The 18,303-nt window shown below is 37.2% G+C and overlaps 1 long non-coding RNA gene across 7 annotated transcripts in view; it reads left to right on the top strand.

Moving 5' to 3' along the window:
* Positions 1-18,303, top strand: part of LOC112868308 (uncharacterized) — a 362,521-nt gene that overhangs the window by 82,815 nt on the left and 261,403 nt on the right. For 2 of the 7 annotated variants that reach the window (XR_015254795.1, XR_015254794.1), the window contains exon 1: positions 5,692-6,036. The exons of 1 other annotated variant lie outside the window; for it this stretch is intronic. This is a non-coding gene — a long non-coding RNA (uncharacterized LOC112868308). Of the gene's footprint in view, positions 1-5,682; positions 6,037-18,303 lie in introns of those variants that run through there. 4 more of the 7 variants (XR_015254792.1, XR_015254793.1, XR_015254790.1 and 1 more) reach the window with 4 other exon arrangements.

Here is an 18,303-nt window from a genome sequence, read left to right on the forward strand (position 1 = left end):
AGCTGAGCTGTTGGCTGAATAAAGACACAGCTCTTCCCGTTTTATGTAATATGCACACTTCCAAATCATGGGACACGAAAGAATGTGTTTGGTTGGCTTAAGCTGACTGACATAGTTAGCCTTATACCTATTTGCCATAAATCTTCTAAATCTTATGTGAAAACACCAGAGCAAGAAAGGGTCACAGATGTTTGAATTAGAAATGCTAATTCACTGAGCTACGACACCTTGGTCAAATTATTTCAACGGTGGAAATAGAGATGACGTTGCTAATCTCATGGGACTCTTATGAAGAACCATGCGTGCACACACCTACACACAATTGCCCAGCTTAGTGACTGACACAAAGTAGGCAAGCAATACATATTAATTTATTTCCTCCTTTGTGGACCTTTTGAAACTTAGTTATTTAATAACTGCAGGAGAATTAGGTACCTGGATTGAGAATGACTAATATAATTAAAAAAAATTTTTTTAAATGTTTATTCATTTTTGAAAGACGGAGAGAGACAGAGCACAAGCAGGGGTGGGGCAGAGAGAGAGGGGGGCACAGAATCCGAAGTAGGCTCCATGCTCCAAGCTGCCAGCACAGAGCCCGACATGGGGCTCGAACTCACGAACTGCGAGATCATGACCTGAGCAGAAGTTGGACGCTTAACCGACTGAGCCACCCAGGTGCCCCTAGAGAATGGCTAATATAATTTTAATTATAGATGATTTGCATTATTAAGGCAATTGCACTGTGTGCTGACCTCTATGGAAGGACAGCTGTAGTAGAAAAACAAAAGCTAAGCAAACTTATCCTCAACTGTATATTATCATCATTAAATGTCATCCAGTGGACTAAATAGAGAATAAAGTGGACTCACTTAACTAAGGACCAGTATTATTGATTACTTAATAATGAGACCTACCCTACATAACTCTGTATGTTGGATTTGAAATTTTGGGGCAGGTTCAAAGTGATCATTTTCCCCTCAAATGAAGAATCTGCTCTCCTCCTGTATATCATTGCCTGCCCTCCCCCACCCCAGGTGATTTTCATGTATATTAGAAAAATAATGGTGATCAAAGAGTTGAGAAGAATTAACATGAGAAAAGCCTCTTGGGGATTAATAAATATTTTGAGGGGTGCCTGGGTCGCTCAGTTGTTTGAACGTCTGACTCTTGATTTTGGCTCAGGTGGTGAACTCAGGGTTGTGGGATCAAGCCCCACTCAGCATGGAGCCTGCTTAGGCTCTCTCTTCCTCTCTCTCTGCTCCTCCTTGGTGCTCGCTCTCTCTCTCCAAATTAAAAAAGAAGTATTTTGAGGTCCCAGATGTAGTGTTCTCTGCTCTAGCTGATTTGAGAAATGTTTTCTAGGCATTTCTTACCAAAAAATTACAGGGCTTCCCTCAGTTCTTACCTAAGAACAGGAACACAACAGGAGCTCCTATTTGAGAAATTCAAACTACAGATACTTTTGAAGCCTTTCTGTGTGCAGGTAGGATAGTTGTTTTTAAAGTGAGAAAAAAATAGGGGTACCTGGGTGGCTCAGTTGGTTAAGCATCCAACTTTGGCTCAGGTCATGATCTCACAGTTTGTGAGAGCCTCTCTCTCTGTCCCTCCCCCACTTATTATCTCTCTCTCTGTCTCTCAAAATAAATAAACATTAAAAAAAGTTAAAGTGAGAAAAAATTTCAGATTTTTAAAATGTTCACAATGAAGTATTACCTTCATAAGATATGTGTGAAGAGAGAAAGCAAACTCATTCCCAAATGTGTATTAAATATTTCTTATGTTCCAGGAATTTTTTTAGATACTGGGGATAGGACAGTGAATAGTGGACAAAATTTTCTGCCCTCTTGGAACTTATCTTCCAATAACAGAAAAGAGAAAATAAAATAAACGAGTAAATTAAATAGTAAGATTGATGGTGATAAACACCATGGGGAAAAGTTTCAAGCAGAGAGGGAAGCAGGGAGTATGAAAAGCACAGGCTCAATTTTAGATGGCATGGTCAGAGAAGAGCTTAGTCAGAAGGTAGTATTGGAGAAGTCTTGAAGTTTAGTGAGCTAGAGAGATATCTGAAGGGAAGAACAATGCACGCACAGGGAACAGCAAATGTGAAGACCTTGGAGACACTGCAAATACTATCTGTGTGCTCAGAGCTGAATGAGCAAAAGGGAGAGTTGAAGGAAGTGAAATCAGAGAGGAAGTGAGGAGTAGGGGGGGTAAACATTGGGGAGGGTCTTATAGGTCTTATAGGTTGTGACAAATGGATGTTTACCAGAGGGAAGGTCAGTGGGGGATGGGTGAAATAGGTGAAGGGGATTAAGAGTGTATTTATCACAATAAACACTAGGCAATGAATAGAATTGTTGAATCAGTATATTGTACACCTGAAACTAATATGACACTGTATGTTAACTATACTGGAATTAAAATTTAAATTATTAGAAATAGGTTTGAAATTATTTAAAGGGATAAAAGTAAGCTTGAAAATACATGACACAAGTAATAAACTATAAAGACTTATCATTTATATTAGACCAAGAAATCAAAAGGAATGTCAAGTTAAATTTAACTGCCAGTGACATCTGGGTCTGATGAGAACAATTGGAATATTGATGGAAAGGGATTGTACCAGGTAATCACACAAAGGGTCCAAATTCATGCCAGTTCTTTCATATATATATATATATATATATATATATATATATATATATATATAATTGTTTTATGTTTATTTATTTATTTATTTTGAGAGAGATAGAGAGAGAGAGCCAGGGAGTGACAGAGAGAGCGGGGGCGGGGAGAGAAATCCCAAGCAGGTCCTGCACTGTCAGCACAGAGCCGGATATGGGGCTTGAACTCACGAACAGTTGAGATCATGACCTGAGCTGAAACCAAGAGTCGGATGCTCAACCAACTGAGCCACCCAGGCGCACCACTTGTGCCAGTTCTTTACATTTGTTCTGAATTCAGTATCATCTGTTTATTCCCCCTTACTGATCAGTCACATTATTACACATATCTTTCTCTTGTCCTATACCATATTTCTTCTTTCCATCTTTAATGAAACTATTTGTGGCCATTAGCTTGTCAAGGGTTTTGGAAAGGGGCACAGGGGTTTTGAAGATCCAAATGTCCCCTATAGTTGGCAGGTTGTTCAGGAAGGGCTCTGTGTGGAGGTTCTAGGAAACTAGAACCATTTGCAATGAAATGGTTGCAGGCTAGGATATTTGTCTTCTATTCTCTGTTACCTCCCTTCTGCTTTTGTATGGTTACTTATCCATGTTCTCTATCCTCTTTTCCTTCTTTTCATTTCTTTCTTCATCTAGTCAGAATAGTTCTTGGTAAAGCATTCTGGTGGAAAGTTAAGAGGAAATTACGTTAATGGGGGCTAGAAATAGAGGAAGTACTTTCTCACACAGTGGAGAGAAAGAGAGATCAGATACCCTGGCTGCAGTCTTCAAAGGAATGGCAGGTTGTTGTATGACAGAGCAAATCAGTCAGGATGGATCCAAAATGTACAAATTATGTGCAAAGAAGGAGCGGAATGGCTTGAACTCTAACAAATGAGTTCAGACAATAAATCTTTTTTGTCACCATTATTAAAATAACTCTCACAAGAGATTTGTTATGTATATGATGATTTTTTAAACATTATCAGAAATATTATGGACTACAGCCTACCTTGCTATGCCTCAATATCATTCTCTATACCATGGGAATAATATTTTATTACTTCTTTATGGGTTGTTGTAAAAGATTAATACATGCAAGGCACTTTGAACAGTGCCAGCCACACAGAAACTACTCAATAAATGTCAGTGGCTCCTCCTTTTATTATTTTTGTCATTACTATTATAGGAGAGGATAAGGTACGTATAAACTGATGAGGGTGGTAATGGAGGGCATCCCAAAGGAATGATGTTCAACGGGGGATGGAAGTAAAAAGAGCATGGAAATTACTCTAATTAGAAAAAATTAGCATGTGCAAAGGCACTAAGGTCAGAGGTCCTACTACAGTAGCATCTCCCTCCAGGAGAAGGAGGAAAGGGAGGACAATTTTGAGGAAGAAGTGAACAACAGGATTAAATGCCAGAGAGTTCGAGGACAGTGAGGGCAGAGAAATAACTTTGGATTTATTGATTAGGAAGCCACAGTGTTATGGGCTGAATTGTGTCTCCTCAAACTTCATACGTTGAAAGCCTAACAGTACACCTCAGAATGTGACTGGATTTGAAGATAGGACCTTGAAAAAGGTGATTAAGTTAAAATGAGTCCATTAGGGTGGGCACTAATCCAACCTGACTCGTGTGCTTATTGGAAGAGGAAATTTAGACTCACCAAAAGAGAGGGATGTGACACACACAAAAAAAGACCAAAGCCCATGTGAGGGCACGATGAGGAAACAGCTATCTGCAAACCAAATAGAAAGATATCTCTGAAGAAATAAACCTGCTGACACATTGTTCTTGGAAGTCTAGCCTCTAGAACTGTGAGAAAATGAATTTCTGTTGTTTAATCCCCTGGTCTCTGATATCTTGTTATGGCAGTCCTATAAAACTAATCCATACTGTTACATTCAAAGAGAGTAGGTAATGCAATAGTTATATGTAGTCATAATAGTCATAATGCAATAAGTTAATGATGAGTGGACGGCAAGGAATTAGAAGCTATTGGAAAAGTAATGGATTTTTAGGGGGTTGAAAATATACCATGATTTTTTCCCAGAGGATTTGGTTACTGTGGGGATAGTTGCTTCTAAGTGACTTTGAGATTTATACAGTTTTTGCTTTCTTTAAGATTTATTTTTATAATCAAATAATTTTAAAATGCCGTGTAGAGAAATTACCTTATCGGTACTTGAGTGTCATAGCTGAATCTCTCTCATGACCACAGGGTGAGCCATGGTATTTACTCTTATAGTGATGATATCAGCAATTCCAAAGTTGGAAATGTTGTAGTTTCCCTAGAGTCAGGAAGAGTTCTATTTTTGTGGCAAGGGGGTGGGGGAAGATGATCCTCGGGAAGAGACATAAAAGTATTGGGGGTAGTCTTTGTTTTCTTCTAAAATAGTATCTTTGTCTCGAGTTCCAACTCTTGAATTGCAGAAATAAGGCCACTCACACATTCAAAAAATATTCATCAAGCAGTATTAAATATGCAAGGTCAAGAATTCAGGATTTACAAGAGTTAACGATCTAACTTGATTTCATACCATCCTCTAAAGTTAAGCCTGTTCTCACTGATGCAAAGCTTCTTTGTGTCTCTGTGGTCTTGCCTGACGTTCTCGTCATCCCCACTACGATTTGGTTATGTTTTATTTATACCTGGAATAGCATTCAATCACTAGTCCAAAATATTCTCTATGCTTCTCCATTCTATTCCTCTTTTAAGGTCTGCTCAAGTCCTTCCTCTCATAATGAAGTTTTATCTATATACTCTAATCAAAAGGAGTCTGTTTTTTATTATTTCCCATAATGCTTATATTCTATCTATCCTCCAGAATAGGATGAGAATTATTGGCCTTGGTCTTGGACAAACTTTGGCTCAAATGTGAGATCTTTAATTTGACAGCCATTCAACTTTGGGTGAATTGGTTAATTTTTCTGAAACTTCATTTATTTTCTTGCAAAAGTAAATGAGTAAAAGGATTGTGTTAATAATTAAATTAGACTCTGTGTTTGAAGTACAAAGCATATAGTTGATGACCAAGAGTCTGTGTTCTCTTGGTTAGAAGGAAAAGTAACTTACTCTAAGTAAAAATGAGGTTATCTGAAAGACATGAGGATGTCTCACAATAATCCAGGACAGACTAAACAACCGGGCTGCAGAGTCAGTGGGAATTGAGGCAATCTTAAGTGCCAGCCACTTCCCCATCTTTGTCTTTCTGTCGCATGGCATCCTGTTTCCTCTCTGCAGTTACTCTGATCTCTCACTCCCAGCCAGCTTCTCTGAGTCTCAATTTCCTCATAACATGGCTCAGAAATGGTCACTGCAGCCCAAACTCTAGATGAACCTTCAGCTCAAGCATCCAAATTACAGGTAACTATCTTGTTCTTTCAGTTCAAATTCCTCAAGCAGAGGGTCTAATTGGCTTGGCTTCTCTTCAAATGAGCTCACCAAAATTGGTGTCCTGCCTAGAATGGGCCATCTCTGCCAGGGGCCAGCCCTTCCCACCCATTTGTTACCTGGTCACTTTGTAGTTTGCCATTTGCCATATGGGAGAAAGGAATGACAGATTCCCTAAGAGAGAGAGACCCTAGTGGAAGAAAGCTGGGGAGCAGCTACCATAAAATATTTCTAGGATTTCTAATGCAGTGTTCACTGCTCCTAACAATTGAACACTGATTTTACTCTATCATTTATTTTTAATACTTATTTGCCCCAAATGATTGTATTTTCTTTTGTCAGTCAAGATGTTTATAATACATGCCACATAACACTTTATATACTTTTAATATTTATTCATCAGCATTCATCAGACATTCATTAGATACCTACCTGTCAAGCACTATTACTACAGATATGGTAACAAATCACATAAACACAATTCATGATCTTGTGGAGCTTACATTCTGAAATTTTTTGTTTCTATGTATGATCCTATTTAGGCACAGGAGATTGGAAGAGTTGTAATGACTTTATGTAATCATCTTCAGAGTGAAGCCTTCCTTGATCACCCAATTTAAAAGTGCAACCACTACCACTGTTATGCCCATTCAGTTTTCTTCTTTCCCTGCTGTATTTTTCCTCCCTAGCATTGCATTAACACATCATGTATTATATTTATGAATCTGTGGTCTCTACTACTAGAATGAAAGCTTGTAAAAATAAGAATTTTTATCCCTTTTCTTCCCTGTGTATTTTCAGCACTGATATTTGTTGAAAGCATGAATAAGTGAAGGTCTGAATAAATCATCATACTTAATTTTTGTCAAGCACATATTTACTGTTAGGCACTGTGTGAGCTATTCTTGTACATATTGGTTTATTTACCCTTCACAATAACTCTGCGAGGTTATTTGTTATGAGTATCACCATTTTATAGGTTGAAAAAAGGAAGCATAAACTTGCCCAAATTCATGTAGCCAGGAGTGAGAGACAAACTTGAATTCAGGTCTTCCTGATTCTAGAGCTCATGTTCTTCACTGAGGAACCATGTACAACTTTTAAATGAAATACTGGCTTAGAGAAATAATGATGGGTCTGCACTGGTCCATGCCTCACTGTAATATTCATTTGTTTGATGACAATATGGATGTAAGGTGGACTTTTGGTTGAGGAAGCAGTGTAACTGGCTTGCTATGCTTGAGTGTTCTTGGCTCCATATCCTTCCTCTCTCCTGCCAGAATTCTCAGGAAGTATGTACACCAGAGGAGAATAAGGAGATAGAGGGAAAGAGGCACTGTAGAAATGCAGCATAGCCATTCATAGCATTCTGAATTATTTATTCTTCCAAGGATATACGCATACCCACATCTCTTCTTTCTAATAAAGAAGAACTCTTCATTGATGTGATGATTGATTCCAATATCCGTGTCCTGTAGGAATTTGTAGTAAAGTGGGGGTAACGAGGCAACAGCAGGGATATATGCTTAAGGTTGTAGGTCACATAGCACAGGTATCTGACTCAATGTTTCTTAGAGGAAGATTTCCAGGGTGCTGAGGGATGCCTGACACATGGGGAAGCAAAAATAATAAAATACTGAGGTAAATCATGCATGGCCTCATGGGCCCACCAAGAATGAGAAGGCTCATATTCCTCTTGAAACAGAGAGTAGCAGATATCTCCTTTCCTCTTCTCTAGTACTGAGACTACATGCCATAAATCCTTTATTCATAATATAATGAGTTCAGTCTAATTTGCTCCTGCATTTAAAATTATTCATTTATCTTTTATTGCTGATGGAATCAGAATCCTAGAACTAAAAAAAAAAAATTAAGGTTATCTACTCACCATTTTTTTTTTCATTCAGGACATCTTAGTTTTCCTAATTAGATATAAAATCAGTGGGGGAGGGAGCTTCCTTTACCATCTCTTTGGTTCCAGATCCTACTGTTTTTCACTATTATCTTACAGTAAATATTTGCTGCCCTGGATTGTATTTCTTTGAAGTATTGGTCTAGGAGGCTTGTAGTAAACAAAAATATTTATCTTGTAAATAATGCAAGAAGCCAAGTAACAATATCACCTTGCTCTGAGTACAACATGAAAAGAGCAGATAAACCTGTAGGCTGTGTCCCCAAGCTGGTGTCAAGGCTCTGAGGAGCTATGAATGTAGCCACTGAGATTCTGAAGAGCCTCTTGTTCCAATAAAGAAGGACAGGACACACAGTTCGTAATAAGCTCATCAAACCTTTACGCTTTTACTCAGAGACGGTTGTGAATCACCCATAAAAACAACTAGAATATAGTACAGGCTTTAAAATAAATGATAGAGTATAAAAGAGATCAAAGGAATCAGAAATTGAAAGCATAAACAACACATGTAAAAAAACACTGAAATGGAGATTTCATACTGAAAACATACCAAAATAACATTGTGGCAATGATGGCAGGGTCTGAAATGATTTTCTGATGATAGAACTGAAGAAAAGAGTGCAAACTAATTTTAGAAATAGTAGCTTCCAGTCTTGTATTTAGTTTTCTTCCTCTTAATTTCAAATCTCAACACTGCCAAGAATGGAGCTACAAATAGCTGTGTGTCTTCTGTGGAATTTCCCAGTTCCCTTGTGATTGTGTGGAACTTCCATAGATTTTGTCTAGTGGATGTAACAAAAATGGTAGTGTTTAGTTGAAACAAGTTAAAAAACCAAAAGGTACACTCTGCTTCATGCTTCAGGCTAAAAGAAGAAAACAAAGCAAACCCAGTCATTCAAAGCAAACCCAGTGCTTTGCTTCCTGTTTTCAGTCTTCAAAGAAGACACTGTCTCCCAGACTTGGGTTGTGTGAAGAACAGGCATGCCAGTAAAGGTAATTTAAATGGAAGGAAAAGTGATATTCAGGGACTGTGGAAGTCAGCATCCACCCAGGAAACTAAACTACTTGTCTATCTTAAAAGAAATAAAGGGGAAATGAAGCTGTTGAGACCCGAGAGCCAAAATTAGAGTAATCACATTGTAGAAATATCTCAATCCTTCTCCTTTTCCCCTTTTTCTCCTCTTCTCTCCCCCAACCCTGCCTGTCTCTGTCTCTGTCTCTCTGTCTCTGTCTCTGTCTCTCTCTATATATACATATATATCCATTTCCCTTTCTTTTTTGACGTATTCATGAAATTTTATGAAAACATAGAGGATTTTCATGTAACAGAACAATATTTCTCAATGCTTAGTGTTTCTGTTAGTAGAAAAATGGAAACACTGGTAGTTGATTTAGATAGTATTAAATTAAAAATCTCTTTTGTTCTACTTTGTAAGATATTAAAAAAGAAAGAAGCTTTTTCAAGTACATCAGAGATGGACAGCTAGCAGCTGGGTAATTATGTAATCAGATTTGAAGTGTACATTCATTAATCCATTCAGCAGATATCTCTTGAATACCTAATATGTGACAAACAGTTATACGGCTTTCCAAAACTCAGGCCATTCATGGAAAAGCTTTGGTATTCATATGTACTAATTGCATTTGATGGTGTACTGTGGCATCTTTTGAGAATATAAATGTATGTTATATTTCGCCCGTGATGAACAGTTGCTTGAGCCATTATGCTCGTCTATGAAATTGACATGACACGTTGGTCATATTTTGAGGGATTTTGCTTCATAACACTTTTTTTTTTCAGGTTAAATTTTGCTGGCAGATCCTTATTTCCTCAGAGTTAATCATACACATGCACCTTGTTGACAATTGCAGGATATTGAATTTAAGAAAACAAGTTTTCAGGAAATTGTTAGACTTATTGAGTGAATTACTGTCCTTGTAGTTTGAATATTTTCTTGATGACTTGTTTTTTGTTTGTTTTTTTGTTTTTTATCATTTTCTACATATTCCATTTGAATGCTGGAGACAGTGTCCTTTAGAATAAAGAATGGAGGAAACTAGACTGATCTCAAAGGCTTAAAAGAGAAAGAACAAAGGCTGTTGTTCAAAGGCAACTGAACCAGGAACTAAACAACTTAAGTTCTAATCCCAACTCTGGGACCAAAGAGATAGACCATTTTCATTAAGACATGTGTCCTTTCTGTACCTCTTCTCTATTAGTTGCTAGCATTTATTGAACTCTTACTATGTTCCAGGTAACTGTTTTAGAATGTTTCATGTGCTAGCTCCTTTTATTCCCTGTATGTGTGTGTGTGTGTGTGTGTGTGTGTGTGTGTGTGTGTGTATTTAATTTAAATTCAAGTTAGTTAACAGTGTAGTTTTGGCTTCAGGAGTAGAATCCAGTGATTCATCTCTTACATATGACACCCAGTACCTTCTTTTATTCTTACAACAATCTCTATTGGTACTGTGATTATCCCCACTTTACAGATGAGTGGGGAACAGAGCTATTAAGTAACTTGCCCAAGCATGTATAGTTAGAACTAGAGGAGCTGGTGTTCAAACCCAGGCAGTTTGTTTATCACTACACTGTACTGCTTCCCTACAATACCTTTTATTAAATCATTCTAATGAAAAAACCAGTGGGATAATGGCTACAATATTCTGAAATTTTCTTTTTTGTTCTTTTTAGACTATTTAAAATTATAAACATAATACTTAGCCAGTTACATAGTTTATAAAGTGAAAATTAAAATATTTTATTCCTTAATACCAATTCTACAAATTTGTCTGTTAACAGTTTGCTGTGTATCCTTTCAGAGATTTTCTATGCTCATATCACATGTATTTTTTAAAGCAAAAATGTAATATAGGGTAAGTATTGTTCCACATTTTCTTTTAAAACAGAATAATTTATGATATACATTTTCTCCATCACTGCGTATAAATTTACCAATTTTCTTAAAGAACTGCCCACAATTCTACCTTATGAATATATAGCAATTAATTTAACTCTGCTTCTACTGATGAGTTTATACTGCTCCTAAAATTTCATGATTACAATAACTTGACAGTGAATACACACACACACACACACACACACACACACACACACACACAGGTGTACATGTGCATGTATTTCTAGAAAATGGATTCCTAGAAGTAACATACTTTTGAAAATCATGAAGGATAATATTAATTTAAAGAATCACTGTGACTAATTTACTTTTTTTTTAACTATGTTTTTTTTTTAATTATTTGTTTTGAGACAGAGAGAGAGAGAGAGAGAGAGAGCGAGCAGGGCAGAGGAAGGCGGAGAATCTCAAGCAGGCTCCGCACTGCCTGAGGGAATTTGGAAAAAGGGAGCAGGCAGAAGTCAGGGACATTTTTGGTTCCTCCCGGCAGGGGCTACGCTGTGTAAGTGTGCTGTCTGGAGCTGTTGCTGTTCCCTTGTAACCAAGAAGACATATGCCCAAGGATGAAAATCAGTGTATGGAAGATGCCAGAGCTCAATCAGCTGCTGAACTAACCAACTCTGGAGATTCCCTACCTCTGGACTTCTTGTTAAAAGAGTTACAAAGGTCTTGATTGTTTAAAGAACTTTTACTTGTGTTTTGGTTCATGGTACCTGGAAGCAGTCTAGTTGATCAATAGTTACTAGTTCGGAGCACTTCCTCAGTTTCAAAAGCCATATTAACGTATCCTACAAATCTTATTTTGCCAAACCAAAGTGAAAGTTTCAATTATTATCCAACAAATTCAGATTATGTAGAGAACCTCTAAATCAGGCTTCAGAGTCTTCTTTTAGCAATAGAAGTTTAAGCGGGGGAAAGAGTGGGTCCTAAATTTGCTTTTCCTTTGACTGTGGAGGTAAGTTGAGAATGTTATAAAAAAATGCAGAAGTGAGAACAAAGTACAGATTTTCCCCCGCTAACAGGAGAATGTTCCGATGGAAAATTTTGTAAGCTGAAATGGTATAAAGTGAAGAAGCAATCACCATTAATTTATGTGGAAAAAATTTTCAGCACTTCCAGGCCCCCAAAATAACCTCTTTTAGGTTTTTCTGATACCTAGGACACATTTTGCTAACACTAGAACAAAATAAATCGAGATAAACACGGACTCACACTCAGTTCAGAACTATGGCAGCGATTGCTGAGGTGCTGAGTGTAGTTCCCAGGGAAAGAGCTTGGTGGCGCCATTCTCGCTGTTCAAGGTGCGCTGCCTAACAGGTTCTCTCTGAAATGAGGAATGTTATTTTCGATTTTCACCTTTTCTCCTAAGAGTGAAGATCCTCTTCAGATTTCTATTAGTGAAAATAGGTACTAACATAGGTTTTCTGGAAAAGGGAAGTGGCATAATGCAAAAATTCTGAAAAGCAGGGGATATCTTTGTACTCTTTTTCCTAAGTTGTGACTATTACAACACCATCACACAGGGTGAAGGAAAAAAAAAATCTCATAGCCATTTAATGGACATCAACTGTTTTAGAGAGTGATGAGCTGATGGAGACCAGTTTAGCCTTTCTTCTAAAAGTTCAGAATTCCCAAATATAAACAGTTTAATTTCATTGCATTCTAAGCTTTTGAGCAAAGTGTTCTAAACTTATGAGATGTTGTCTGGCATGCATAATTTATACTAAGTTTATATTTTGTTTCCAAAGGGTCATTTTTGTTTTGTCTATCATTGTCAAACACTTGGGATCTGAAATTAAAATCTTATTCACAAAAGAAATTAGCTCAACACTTATAAATTAACAGGACTCTCATGGAAATGGATCTGACCTAGATAATCAAAGCTATTCTGCTGGAGTTTTGATCAGAGTTTTAATATTAGCTTAATCAGAGGTAACACTCTCTAAATAAAGCACATGGTATTTTATTTCATCATATAGTAATTTAATTTTCATAACTTAAACTGGGAGGCTTAAATTATATTATTTGCCACTTTTTCGTATTGTACATTCATGTTTAAAAAAAGATAACGCATGCTTACATTGATGATTATGAAATCTGCACGTTCCTTCTGGATCAGAAAAGTCTGAATGCCTACTGAATGTAATGGTCAAGAGTGTGGTGTTTGAGGTCATGTACTTCTGGATTCAAACACCTACTCTCATTTACTTTGACATCTTGCACAAATCATATTATGGCCCTCCAGCCTTAGTTTCTGCAAGTATAAAATGGAAGCAGTAGAGTGTTATATGAATAACGTCTACTTCATAGGATTTGAAGAGCAAATGAAATTATGTAAGGTACTTAGCATGGTGGCTGACCCATTAAAAGTGCCCCCAAAATATAAGTTATTGTAGACAAAAATACTCAACTTCCTTCTGTTTGTGTAGATCATTAAATTTTCTAAATTATTTCTTATATCATCCCAATTTGAGACAAATGAAAAGATAAGACAGATATTAACATAACCATTTTATAGAAGTTGTAAAAAGGGATTGTCAGCAGGCCTGAGATCATTCATTTTATGTTCATTCATTCAATATTTACTCAAAAAATATTTATTGAGTGTCCACTATGGACCAAACACTGAGCAAGGCACGCCAAGATATAAATTAATGAAAGAATCAAAACAAGAATTGTCCATTATTTTTGTGACCTAGTATGTGGTCACACCAACCCCCTTTTTGTGCAATTTACAATTTCTTTCTGGAAAACTTATCCTTCCCTTATTGTTTGCAACCTTGATGGTACAAAGGGACATGGCATAAACTAAGGCAGCCAGTCTCAGTAGCCTGGGTTTTGGAAACTTATGGAGAAGGACACGAGGTTAAAAAGAATCGCAGCTTGTTCAGCCCAGATGACGCTTTCCATTAGTCCATGTAAAGATGCTCAGAGCTGCTCTAACTTAAGCCCTGATTATCTGATGCTATAATGTAGGTAAGATTCTCTCTTTCTCTCTCTGTCTCCATATATATATTCCCCCCTTCCTTAGGTTAACCAATGTCAGATTATATTGCTTTCAACCAAAGAAACTTAACTTAGAAACTTTGAAAGTGTGACATCACTCATCCCCAGAAGTCTTGGAATCTGTTTCTAAGAAAACATTGGTATCATGGAGTGTGGTTTTAAATTTTCTTTATAGTTTCTGCCAGAGTTAGCTTGCTTTTAACAGACAAGCCTTGACATTCATACTTACCAAATTCATCCCATCTAATTACGATCTGCTGATATTTTCTAGCAGTGCATCAGAGATCTATGCTTTTACTTAATATCTGTTCCTTTGTTCCCATATATGTACATAACAAATTGAGTTTAATCCTGCACTGAATCCAATCTGTAGTGTGCTAAGATGCTTTATAAGAGGACTGTCCTAGAACCTAGATTCTTGGTCTTCTCTATTCTTTCAGAACCTCCTCAATCTTGGGATTGGTTTTCCAGCTCATATCCTTCTTAGCTTGTTTTTTTTTTTTTTTTTTTTTTTATTTATATATGAAATTTATTGTCAAATTGGTTTCCATACAACACCCAGTGCTCATCCCAAAAGGTGCCCTCCTCAATACCCATCACCCACCCTCTCCTCCCTCCCACCCCCCATCAACCCTCAGTTTGCTCTCAGTTCTCAACAGTCTCTTATGCTTTGGCTCTCTCCCACTCTAACCTCTTTTTTTTTCCTTCCCCTCCCCCATGGGTTCCTGTCAAGTTTCTCAGGATCCACATAAGAGTGAAACCATATGGTATCTGTCTTTCTCTGTATGGCTTATTTCACTTAGCATCACACTCTCCAGTTCCATCCACGTTGCTACAAAAGGCCATATTTCATTTTTTCTCATTGCCACGTAGTATTCCATAGTGTATATAAACCACAATTTCATTATCCATTCATCAGTTGATGGACATTTAGGCTCTTTCCATAATTTGGCTATTGTTGAGAGTGCTGCTATGAACATTGGGGTACAAGTGCCCCTATGCATCAGTACTCCTGTGTCCCTTGGATAAATTCCTAACAGTGCTATTGCTGGGTCATAGGGTAGGTCTATTTTTAATTTTCTGAGGAACCTCCACACTGCTTTCCAGAGCGGCTGCACCAATTTGCATTCCCACCAACAGTGCAAGAGGGTTCCTGTTTCTCCACATCCTCTCCAGCATCTATAGTCTCCTGATTTGTTCATTTTGGCCACTCTGACTGGCGTGAGGTGATACCTGAGTGTGGTTTTGATTTGTATTTCCCTGATAAGGAGCGACGCTGAACATCTTTTCATGTGCCTGTTGGCCATCCGGATGTCTTCTTTAGAGAAGTGTCTATTCATGTTTTCTGCCCATTTCTTCACTGGGTTATTTGCTTTTCGGGTGTGGAGTTTGGTGAGCTCTTTATAGATTTTGGATACTAGCCCTTTGTCCGATATGTCATTTGCAAATATCTTTTCCCATTCCGTTGGTTGCCTTTTAGTTTTGTTGGTTGTTTCCTTTGCTGTGCAGAAGCTTTTTATCTTCATAAGGTCCCAGTAATTCACTTTTGCTTTTAATTCCCTTGCCTTTGGGGATGTGTCGAGTAAGAGATTGCTACGGCTGAGGTCAGAGAGGTCTTTTCCTGCTTTCTCCTCTAAGGTTTTGATGGTTTCCTGTCTCACATTCAGGTCCTTTATCCATTTGGAGTTTATTTTTGTGAATGGTGTGAGAAAGTGGTCTAGTTTCAACCTTCTGCATGTTGCTGTCCAGTTCTCCTTCTTAGCTTGTTATATGTCAGGCACTGAGTACTCACCTTTCGTTTTTACTCTGAGTATCTTTCTTTCCTGGAAAGCCTTATACTGTAGTCTTTGTGACTACTCTATCTTAGTTTTATTTTGTACCTAGGAAGAGAGAAAGTACTAATTTATTAATGTTCCCTTTACAGCTGAAGCAAAACCAAATAATGGTATTATTTTTTTTTAGGCTAATCTATTTCTCTGATTCTTCATTCCCCATGTTTGCTCCATTTCTCTTTTCCATTCTATAACAATCCAGGCTCTGCCTTATGTCTTTCCCTTATGTAGTCAATTTTCTCGGTATAACAAACAACTTCAAAATCTCAGTGACTTCGCACCAAAAAAAAAATTTTTTTTCACTCATGGATCTATTGATGAGCTGAGTTTGGCCTCAGCCTGAATGTTGGGTGCAGATCTGCTCCATGTATCTCCTTGCTTCTTTGATAGCATATGTTACTTTCATGGTGGATGGCAGAGATGCAAACTTCTGAACCAAATCCTGAAAGCAACCTAAAACCTCTGCTTATATCATAGCTGCTACAGTATGTTGGCCAAAGTAATTCACATGACCAACATTAGTGCCAATGGGGGTGGGCAACATACTATTTACTTGGTGAGTGATACTGTAAGGTTGTGTACAATTTTATAGCAAGGTGGGAGGGAAGAATTAGAAACCATAATCCGGTCCACATCTCCCTATGTTCTCCTAGAGCCTGGCATATATCCATTCTATTTATCTCATGCCTTCAGAATCTAAGGTGAGCTAAGAACAGAAGAAAAACAGAATCCTACATAATACAAACCCATTTAACCTTAGTGTTAGACCTTGCAAATAAAATACCATGTTAGTTTTGTTTTTGTTTTGTTTTTTTTTAACCAAGAGTGTAGAGAGGGAATAAAGCAGTATTTTATGGTGTTCTGGCAAAAGCATTTAGACCATATTTCATAGGAATTCTATATATATTCTAGACAAGTTGCCTTCCATCTATCTTGAAAATATAAACATAACTTTATTGACTACTCAGTATGTGGCAAGTACAATGTATGTTCTTTATGAGCATCACCTTTTACAATTCTTATGAAACCTCTGTGAAGTTTATTGATAAAGAAACTCAAATTTAGAAAGGTTTAGTTTTCACAAAGGTATGATTAATTGTTCTGTAGCCATGGCAACAATTAGTCAACAGAACTGTTTTTAAATTTGTCCCTTACAGTGAGTGCGCTTTCATAAGCCAACTTATCAGGGCCAGTCCTCTGCTTCTGAAAGTTAGCCATTCAGGACTTGCACCAGTAAACACATTGCTGAGTTTTAACCCATCAACAGCAGTTTTTACACCTAGTAATCAGGTTTCTACAGATGCCCCTAAAAGTCTTTATGAACTGCATGCCTCCCCAAATTTTATGGAAGACCAGCTGAGCCTGTGCCTAGCCAGTCTCACTCTTTCTTGCTGTAGTAAGAATATCTTCAGCCTTTGTCTTTTTATTTCAGAGAATGTGTGATGGTTTCATGGTCTTTTGAGAGTAACTTATTTACATTTGCACAGCTGGAAAATGGTAAAGTCAAGCAACAAACCTATTCCATTTGATTTCAGAGCCTAAATTCTTACCTAGCACACTAATCTGCCTTTCCTCATTCCACAGTAGTTACTGCCCAGGTACTCTTCCCTGGAACAGTTTAGCCTCTGGGTTAATTCAACCTTTGGATTGTAATTTAATTTTGCATATCTTAACTATCCAACTAACTTGTAAGATCAGTTGAGCCTTACACAATTTCACATTCCCAGTGACTAATTTATCCATTATTCATTATTAATTTAAAAGATATTCAATGGAGTACTTAATATGTGCTAGGCACCATGATAGTGATGAAATTAAGAACTTTCAGCTCTCAAGGGCTTAAATGCAAAGTGAAATGTACCACCACCCATACAGGGTACAGCAGGACCTGAGAGGTAAGAGTGCCTATGTCTGTCGTTAGCATTATGTAAATTGCCAAATGACTGTTATTTGTATATTCGTTCTATGAAGCAATTATTTTATGGCAGAGAAAAATAGTCCTCAAATTGTTAAAACCATTCATAAGTCAAACATTGAATCAGGAATTGTTCTAACCCAAATATGAGTTCTTTAGAAGGAGGTCACATCATAAATTTGCAGTTTATCAAGTGATAAGACATTTAAGACTGTCATTTTCTGTTTCTACTGCCCTAAAGGTTTTTATTATTTATAAGTGCGGTTATAGTTTTCTAATATAGAATATTACACATTTCAGATAACTGATGCAAAACATTGAGAAAATATGGAAAAAAACTTACATGATATGTAGTAAAACAGGAACTGGCTTAATAAGGAGACAGAAATTCAGAGTGATCCTTAGTTTCCAATTATACTGGTTCTTTTTTATTTTGGGGGCAAAGCTATTTTTCTGGACACTCCCTGCTCCTTTTCCTTGGTATTCTATCAGTTTTGAAACATAACGTAATCACTAAAATAAAAGTGTTGTAGTTTGTACAGAAGATGTCAGTGCTTTAGGCATAGAAACAATGTTTTCATTTAGTCTTGATTAATGAGTGGGCACTGCCTAGGATTTCAGTACTTTTTCTTTTTTTGGTCTTTCCCAAACAACTTTGAC

The sequence above is a fragment of the Puma concolor genome, chromosome C1 (assembly GCF_028749965.1).
Source record: "Puma concolor isolate L17-30 chromosome C1, mPumCon1.1.hap2, whole genome shotgun sequence".
Taxonomy (NCBI): Eukaryota; Metazoa; Chordata; class Mammalia; order Carnivora; family Felidae; genus Puma; species Puma concolor.